The sequence below is a fragment of the Haliotis cracherodii genome, unplaced genomic scaffold (genome assembly GCF_022045235.1).
Source record: "Haliotis cracherodii isolate W230 unplaced genomic scaffold, xgHalCrac1.p SCAF_10, whole genome shotgun sequence".
NCBI classification, from domain to species: domain Eukaryota; kingdom Metazoa; phylum Mollusca; class Gastropoda; order Lepetellida; family Haliotidae; genus Haliotis; species Haliotis cracherodii.
Window position 1 is genome coordinate 11,215,845 of NW_027266265.1, and position 10,236 is coordinate 11,226,080.

Below are 10,236 nucleotides of genomic sequence, written 5' to 3' on the forward strand. Positions count from 1 at the left end.
TGTTAGTCATCATTGATCAACTGGCCGATCATTAAAAGGTGATTAAAGATGCGTCAAACAGACACTAAGGTAAATTCCTAGATTGCTGGAGACGGTCACTGTCAGCCTAGACACGGATTGAATCGATACTACGATAGTTTAGATGCGCATTTCTTCGTTTGTTTAGGATGGGCCGTAGCGAGGATATTCGTGAACAATCATGCAGTCAAGCTCCCTTCAAGACGTTTCTCAGTGTATACTGAAAGGCTGAGACCAAGATTAAAGGTTCTAAATGATCAGAAAGAGCGCTTATGTATGTTTTCGTGCTAGGGAATTCCCAGGAATGTAGAATTAGTCAGTCAGTGTTTACGTCATTTCAAGAACACGGTCTCGTGAAAAACGTATGAACGTCAAATTGTGTCGTTCATACACTCATGAACGTCAATTTCGCGGGCATGTGACCGACCTCTCTTCCTATTGAAAAGCCGTATATCGTGTAAACGTCAAATTAAAATAATATAACTGTTTTATCTCATGGTCTCAGCTTGTGGGAGGAAAGGTCTTTGGCATTTACCACTTTGGTGAAAGCCACGAGCACAGCTATAGTGCTGATAAACCAAGAAATATGATCAGCGCGAACCGGGAGTCGAACCCACTATCATGGGCATCTGGTGCGCATCAGGGGTGCAACACTGCACATCGATTTGCTTGCGATGTTAGCGCAGTCTTTAAAACAAGTAAGCGATGTTGGCCTAACTGCAGGATGATCCTCGCACATATGTGGCAACATTCTGGAGTTCCTGCCTTTCAACAGGTCACAGACCGCCTCCGTGGTCTAGTGGTAGAGCGTCCGCCCGGAGAGCGGAAGGTCCGGGTTTCGATCCCCGACCGCGTCATACCAAAAGACGTTAAAAGATGGTACTTGTTGTTACCCTGTCTGGCGCTCGACATAAGGGGCTAAAACAAGGTCTGGTCGGCTCGGAGTCAGTATACTGAGTCTGAGTGGAGTATTCATGTCAGACAGCGGTATGGTATCTCAGTGGGCTAGCACTATTAATCGGCATCAGTCCGGACTTGTACAAGCAGCCACACACACACACACACACACACACGCACGTACATGCACGTCGCCATATAAGTGCAATTATCTTGGACGCGGCGTTAAAACCAATTTCACCTCACCACCACCTTCAACAAGTCACTAAATTGATTACCCCAAATTTAAATTGACGCGTTCTTGTAATTTTATATATAGTCAACAAGGAAATAGTTCCCTCACCGAACCTCGAAGACCCCAGGACAACTGTTCAACAAGACAGATCAGATATCTTTCACCGATTTTCAGTAAACCATTCACATGATTATCGGTTTGGGCAGAAAATCGAGACTGATCATATCTGGCAGATATGATGATGATCAGTTGAGACTTCACGCTGGTACGGTAGGTGACGATTTTATTGTAATGGACGCCGATACGGGGTCAGCTATTTCAAGGCATTACGTTTTCAGGGTGAGTGAATAGGGTTTTACGACGCTTTTAGCACTATTCCAGCCATATCACGGCGGGGGACACCAGAAATGGGCTTCAAACATTGTACCCATGTCGGGAATCGAACCCAGGTTTTCGGCGTGACGAGCGAACGCTTTAACCGCTAGGCTACCCGACCGCCCCCTTGAACGATACAGACTGTGATATCGTGAATGTAACACCAATGGCCCTAATTTATTTTGTTGAGTATATTATCACATAAAGGGACGCACTTAGTTTCAAAATGTCAAGATGTCTCTCAGCACATGGTCATATTTCAAGGATATTAAAGTGTCAAAACATATGCACGATCGGGAGTTCTTTGGGACTTTATTACCACAAAGTATCATACACATAATGTCACCTAAGGTTACGTTCAAGTGTTTCCGGCACGTTGTCGGTATCAGTGGGATCCCGGAATACTGCACCAATACAGGGGTATGACTCAATAGATGAGACTACACCGGAAACGGCTGTCTTGCGTGATGAAGCCTTCTCTCTATTGACCGTCATGTCGAGAGGATCAACAAACTGTGAGAAAATTTACATCTCACAGCACTAAAATAATAATATACATCTAGAATATTCTTATTCGGGCTGTAAGGTATAGATTTGCTCACTGTTTGTTGATCCTCGCGACATGACGGTCGACTTCCTTCTCGTTCTGTGCATTCCGTGTTTGGAAGATTACGGTCTGCGTGTTTTAGTGCTGCCGTTTCCATGTTTTCGGGAACGTGGTCTCAAATTTATAATGGCGTTTCTTAGTTTTTGGTTACGTTCTCATTGTTTTATGTTGCCGATTCCTTGTGTGTTGGGGACATATGCCCGTTCTTTATGGCAGTGTCAGTTTTTATTACAGTAAACTACGGTTATAACGAACACGCTTATAACGAACTTACGGATATAACGAACTTACTTTTTGGGTTCCGACTATTTGCTGTAGGTTTGCTGTATATATGCTTATAACGAACTACGGTTATAACGAACTAAAATTTGTAGTCCCCTTGAGTTCGTTATAACCGTACTTTACTGTAGTATGCCTGTCTATTGGCATGTGGGACCAAGTTAGTTCCCCATGCATACCTGTGTCACTCACTGTGGGAAATTGGGAAAAGTGCCCAGATACCACATGAATAATTGCATCTCCGTAGGAATTCTGTGGGAAGAATAGTTCTGAAGTTCGCCATGCTTGTCCTTCTGTGGCAGAATGGGTTTAAAATATTCCATGCTTGTCTCAACGTGGGCTATCCGGGGAAAATCTGGTGTCCAAGAGTCACATACAAGCATGTCTCACCGTGGGGACTTTTGTCACCAGCAACCAATGTTAAAACTTTGTCATAAGAGGCGACTAACGGGATCGGGTGATCAGGCTCGCTGACTTGGTTGATGCATGTCATCGTAGCCCAATTGCATAGACCGATGCTCATGATGTCAATCACTGGATTGACTGGTCCAGACTCGATTATTTACAGACCGCCGTCATAGAGATGGAATATTGCTGTGTGCGGCATTAAACAAACAAACAAGTTCGTCACATATGTCCTTCCTTGAGCATTCGGTGGCAGAATGGTTCTCACGTACCCCATTGATTGTCTCTCTGTGAGAAGTATTGGGGCAGAATGGTTCTCACGTACCCCATGACTGTCTCTCTGTGAGAAGTATTGGGGCAGAATGGTTCTCACGTACTCCATGACTGTCTCTCTGTGAGAAGTATTGGGGCAGAATGGTTCTCACGTACTCCATGACTCTCTCTCTGTGAGAAGTATTGGGGCAGAATTGTTCTCACGTACTCCATGACTGTCTCTCTGTGAGAAGTATTGGGGCAGAATGGTTCTCACGTACTCCATGACTGTCTCTCTGTGAGAAGTATTGGGGCAGAATGGTTCTCACGTACCCCATTGATTGTCTCTCTGTGAGAAGTATTGGGGCAGAATGGTTCTCACGTACTCCATGACTGTCTCTCTGTGAGAAGTATTGGGACAGAATGGTTCTCACGTACTCCATGACTGTCTCTCTGTGAGAAGTATTGGGGCAGAATGGTTCTCACGTACTCCATGACTCTCTCTCTGTGAGAAGTATTGGGGCAGAATTGTTCTCACGTACTCCATGACTGTCTCTCTGTGAGAAGTATTGGGGCAGAATGGTTCTCACGTACTCCATGACTGTCTCTCTGTGAGAAGTATTGGGACAGAATGGTTCTCACGTACTCCATGACTGTCTCTCTGTGAGAAGTATTGGGGCAGAATGGTTCTCACGTACTCCATGACTGTCTCTCTGTGAGAAGTATTGGGGCAGAATGGTTCTCACGTACCCCATGACTGTCTCTCTGTGAGAAGTATTGGGGCAGAATGGTTCTCACGTACTCCATGACTGTCTCTCATTATTGCTTCGTGTGTAAGTAAGGTTTCTATCAATATGAAGACGTGGGACACCAGAAATGGGTTTCACACATTGTACCCATGTGGGGAATCGAACCAGACCTTTGACTGTCCAAGTGGCGCTTTAACTACTCGACCGCCAAAGTAGTTCCTTTAAAGATATCAACAATCAACCCACTGAGAAGTCAATGCCACGGTATTGCATACTATATTCTTAAAAAATTGGGACACTTTTAAATAACTGAAAATATCATAATCAGCCCACGTCTCGAGAGTTAAGTCCAGTGATCCTTCCTTGCACAATATGGAGTGGTTCGCTCAGTTATGCTCAGTGATGCCATCCCACGCCATAACCGTTCCACCCCAAAGCTGTCATGAGATCTCCGGTTGAAGCTGGCTTGACGTTCATTTCGACGTTGCCAGATACGACCACGCCTATCAAGGAAGTACAAAGTGAATCAGGACTCATCTGAAAACATGAAACGTGACCAGCAAAGATTACCCCAGTTTCGACGTTGTGCACACCATTCATGTGCGTTGGCAATATGACGATTTGTAAGGGGCGACACAACAAGTGGTTGTCGAGCATGGAGATGAACTGGATGTAGATGATTTCTTAGCGTCTGGCCCGTAACTCGTACACCAGTAGCATAATGAATGAGTGAGTTGTGTTTAACGCCGCTTTTAACAGTATTCCAGTTATATCACGGCGTGTCAGGTTAATGTGGGAGGAAAGTGAGTGAGTGAGTGAGTGAGTGAGTTGGGTTTAACGCCGCTTTTAACAGTATTACAGTTATATCACGGCGTGTCAGCTTAATGTGGGAGGAAAGCCCGAAGTGATGCAGGTCTCAGACGTTTACCTCTTCGGTGAAACCCACGAGCACGGGTATGGTGCTGACAAACCTGGAAACATAATCGGGGCGAACCGGGATTCGAACCCACAATCATAGGTTTCTGGCGTGCCGAAGGGACGCCACTCTGCACAGCGAATCGCGGCGCCTTAGACGACTGGGCCACCCGTGCCCCCAGTAGCCTAATGAAGGTTTACAACAATTTGATTCACTGTTAGAGCTCGATTTCCTAGCGCCCGGTTTCCTCGGTACTATCGTTGACCTGGACCGGGGTCGATCGTCAACATTTAGCTGTTGTTTTGTTTGTATCTGTTCCATAGTCTGCTAATTACTGACTGAAACATTGAATGTATTGGCCACTGCACACCAGTTTCAATGCAAATTGCCGGTAGACCCTCCGTGCGTTGCAGACACCGCATCGCTGGCTCATACACAAAATGAATCACAACTGTATGATAAGCAGAATCAATAAAATTGACAGAAATAATGGTCCACGTAGATCGACCTTCCTTGAAAGTGTCAAAACCGTAGGCACGTACACTTATCTTTGTTCAAATACTTGTTATTAACATTTATTTTTCATGACCTCTACTATTTTTAAGATTATACATGTACTTCAAAAAACAAACATTGTCAACTCCCCCGCCCACAACACCCCATACATTGCGACCAGGGTAAGGTGATTTGTTTCTTTCTTTGTTGTTTAAAACCCCAAATTTAGAAATATTCTAGCTATATGACGGCGGTCTGAAAATAAAATCAAGTCTGGACCAGACAATCCAGTGACTGACATCATGAGCATCGATCCACGAAATTGGGATACTATGACATGCATCAAACAAGTCAGCGAGCCTGACCATCCGATACCATTAGTCGTCTTTTACGGCAAGCATGTGTTGCTGAAGACCTATTCTACCCCGGATCTTCACGGGTCTATCAGCCACGTCACTGAGGTTTAGTTGTTTCTCACAAGCATATAGATGTCTGAAACGTAAACTGAAATCCCCACGGGGGCGTAAGAAATCTAAGAATCGCCATATTCGTGAAATTATTCTAGAGCAAAGATAGGAAACATAGACCTACCATGACAAACCGCTACAGTCCCTGCCAAAACGGTGTGTGCTCAAAATGAGTTTGTAAGTACATCTTCTACACCCGTTGGTCGATACCATACTATAAATGTGAAGCCAAAGGAGAAATTAATGGCTAAAATGGCTAAAATGGCTGGAGGCAATGCATTTAAAGTATTTCCTGCAAAACAAACTTCAGTAAAATCGGTGTGAATGCCGCGGTTAGGGACAGAAAGGCATTTTCCGTGCAACGGAAGATTCCATTCCAATCGAACAGGGGACTGCGCTGGTGTGTGTCGAGATTCACGTGGAGTTCATGCTCTACGCGTAATTGCCAGTGCGCCTAGGGGATCCTACACTTGCACTGAAGCTGTTTACGTAAACAAACATCAATGCAGCCGGCAAACGTTCCACCCATTCTGTTGTCATCGATTGCATGGATTTATATGCATTTTGAAGTGTCATATTCATTGTGTTAAATCATTTTAAACTTGCATAGATATATGTTTACTGAATTTGTAAAAGTCTTTGTCCTTAGTTTGTTTTGCCAAAAACAATGCAGATAATATTGAAAGTGGCCAAACAAGATAGATTTTCACCCCTTCTTTTTTGTTTACCTTTCACCAAATCGTTTTGAAGAGCTGTGTACCTTGTGAATAGGTTTGGCAGAACCGCACCCATGCTTGTGGGTTTCACCAAAGTAGTAAACGTAAAAACATTACTTCGGACTTTCATCCCACATTTAACTGACGCCGTGATTTAACTGGAGTAATTAGTAAAAGAGGCGTTCAATTGATTTGGTTTGGTTTGGTTTGGTTTTTTACGCTGCACTCAGCAATATTCCAGCTATATGACGGCAGTCTGTAAATAATCGAGTCTGGACCAGACAATCCAGTGATTGATATCATGATCATCGATCCACTCAATTGGGAATGGCGTTCAATTGAACTCACCATGAAGAATTGCGCTGTGTGGCTGATTATTTGCCAATGTCACCAACTCACTGTCAAGATGATTCTTTTACGTTCGCTTCACTCAATAAAGATTTTCCGGTATAATTATATTTTTACTAAAATACGTGCATGTTGAAGATTCATTCATTGTTTAATCATTTTCCCCATGCCGTTGACAGTGTAGCAGGGTAATGTGTTACCTTTATTTATGTTATTTACACATTTATTCATACATCATCATAATCATCTACATGTTGATTGTTTGTCTTGTCTACAGTTGCATGTCGACCCCTGAACATCCGGGGTAGAATAGGTCTTCAGCAACCCATGCTTGCCGTATAACGTGACTATGCTTGTAGTAAGAGGCGACTAACGGAATTGGGTGGTCAGGCTCGCTGACTTGGTTGATGCATGCCATCGATCGATGCTCATGATGTCAGTCATTCGATTGTCTGGTCCAGACCCGATTATTTACAGACCGCCGTCATAAAGCTGGAATATTGCTGAGTGCGGCGTTAAACAACAAACCAAACCAACCAACCAACTACAGTTGCATGCCAGTAAATAAGTCTTTAAAGTACTTAAGACTCTTATTTTCAGTCTCTGGGAATCTCTCACTGGATCTCCCCCTTCAACTTTCTGTTTATCTGTAGACATTTTTTCACATCTGTAGGGCTTCCCTCAGTCTATTTATATCTTGCATAAGCACTTGAAGCTTAATGCAATCTATCCTGTAATTGGCCACCCTGGTCCTCTACAGGTAGCTTCCTTCCATGCCTGACTTCCTCCTCGTCCGATATGGCTGAAATACATTCGTCACCACTCGCCCCTTTCCGTAACCTGCAAGAAGATATTCGGCTTGTCCCGGAATAACACGAGTTAGTCACGAATGGGTTGAAATATTGCCGATGTGACAATTAGTAAAACAATTAACCACATGGTCAATTTTCAAGTATTATATCACTTTAATTTCAAATTACTACCAGTTTTTATTATGGTCATTAAATGGCTTTGTAGTACTATGTAAAAATATATACCTGACTTCATGTGCTGCTGTTGAGGAGGGAGGATATGTTCTTTTCTTCAGGTTATTTCCTCAACAGCATCCACCCCCATCATAACATAAAGCATATTCATCATCTGCCTGTGTCTGTAATCTCCAACGTCCTGAGCCGGACCGAAAGCACCACCCCGGCTACAACAGCAACGGAGACGCAGGCAACAGTCAGCAGTTCTCCCTGTCTGGGCAAACGACTAAAAAGAACTACCTGTGGAGGTGTTCTCAACATCCCACGTCTGAAGCGTGATTAACAGAACACTCCATTCCAAACACCTTAATTACTGTTTGAGCAGTAAACATAAAACACAATGAGAACACATTGTGTATTGGGTGAAAATAGACACCTTGTACCATCAAAATGTTGGTTTCTTTGAGAATATAGCGGTCAATGAAGTTGACTGAAGCGGCAGTAAAATATGTTCTCCAGAACCTCTGGAATAAAGCCTCACCGCGATCCAGAACTTCGCTTTGTTCACATACTGCAGTATGTGTCTGAAATATATCTGGTACTTGTATGTAGCCTAATATGAGAACAGGACTATTGCATCCATAACATAAAACTGTTTATGTTCTTGTTTCACAGAGCTGCTCCAATACTGAAAATAATTTTGATCGTCCAGAGCAATTAAATTTCGTGCTTTACAAACTTTACCTGAAGACATTCCTGGAGTGAATAAAATGAAAAGAATAATTTCAAAATATTTACTTCTGTATTGTGTCTATTACCGTATTCCATGTTGCAGATGGCGATAAAATGAGCAGGAACTTTAAAACAAAGAGATTTATGGGAGTTATTGATTATCCCAGAGTATTGTTTAGGGCATTATTTTGAAGATGACTGTAATTAAATTGACCTCCTATCTCATTTGGTAATTTTGAAGCATAAAATATACTTGTCTGGCCTAATGAAAAGACATATATGTGTTTCATTCATGTTCTTTCATATGTTTCTAAATCATATTTATACGGACGACAAAGACAATTTTCAATAATTGTCAGACCGAAACAGTTGTGATTTTATCTGTGTCTTCATGCAGTTTTTCTGTGTTTGAACCTGATATTCCTGGACAAATGTTTTGTTTTATGGTTGTACAAAGCAAGCTGGCACCAACAAACAACAACATACAAGTGGAATGAGGTATTTATTGTGAACCAACAGAAGTAATATCTAATACAACTAAGACCAATCTAATTGTATTACTTGGATTATTAATTTACAATGGAGAAAAGTATAGAATACATTCATTTTTCAGTCCACCTTTTATTTCAGAGCCAGTTAAGACTCATCTGCAAATGTTAGAGACCCTTAACATGTGGACAAAGAATAAATCTGATGTAACCAGTCAACATAATTTGTCAAATTACAATATTTCCTCTCATAAGTGATGAGTCTCTCATAGATGCCAGCCTCCGATAAGTGCCGAGTCGCGTATGAAGCAGCGAATGACACAATAAGCACCAGGTATATTACATTTAAATAAGTTCTCCTTAGAATGAATAAACGTTCAGAAACGAAGGGTCCCATTTTAGCAGTTCTGGTCTTTAGCTCCACATGGAAAGAGTCGCAGATTACCGCCTTGTTTTGTCTGTAAACGGCTTCCATGTGGACGGACATTATAAACGGCTTCCATGTGGACGGACATTATGGGGTCCTGTTTCAGTCCTGGGATAAATTCATTGGTGCCTGTAGCTTAGTCAAGACCATTGATGGAATACAAAAGCACCTGCTCTAATGTACCACCGCGACTCCACTACCCACCAAGTTTGGAAGTTTGTTCAAAGAATAAGCATGGGTACTTATTGGAGGAAATAAGGTAAATAAAATACAACTATCACTTTTAGTTTCTGTCTTGACGATCATTCTTTTTACATTCTTATTCTCATCCCTAACTGTTGGGTCCTTCTAAATGTTCGAGATCCAAACAATACAACAATATAGTGTTAAAATATATATATTCATATTAAGAAATGATCACGCAAAAATATATTGACATTTTCAATTTAATAAACCAATGTACTGTAAAAGTTCACCTTGGTCTTCATATTTCTTAAAGAAACTATCAATGTGAAGAAACACTTGGAACTGAGTTACACAAATCAAACAAGGAACTGAACAGAAGAAAACTTAACAATGGTGAAGCAACAATCATGAACAGTCTCAAAACACAACTCCATCACGTGGATGTACAGCTATGGAATGTCCCAATGTGGCTGTTTTAAGCAATGTTATATAAAAGTGACTGAGCTTGTTGGTTAAGGCGACATTTTTTTATAACTTGGTTTACGGAAGCGCGGCTCTTTCACAGTCCAAATGATGAAAAAAATAAAAATAAAAATTACTCCTTTTTCTTATTACCGCCGGTCTTCACTTTAAAGCAATGTTATGAAAAAGTGACCGAGCTTGTCAGCTGAGGCGA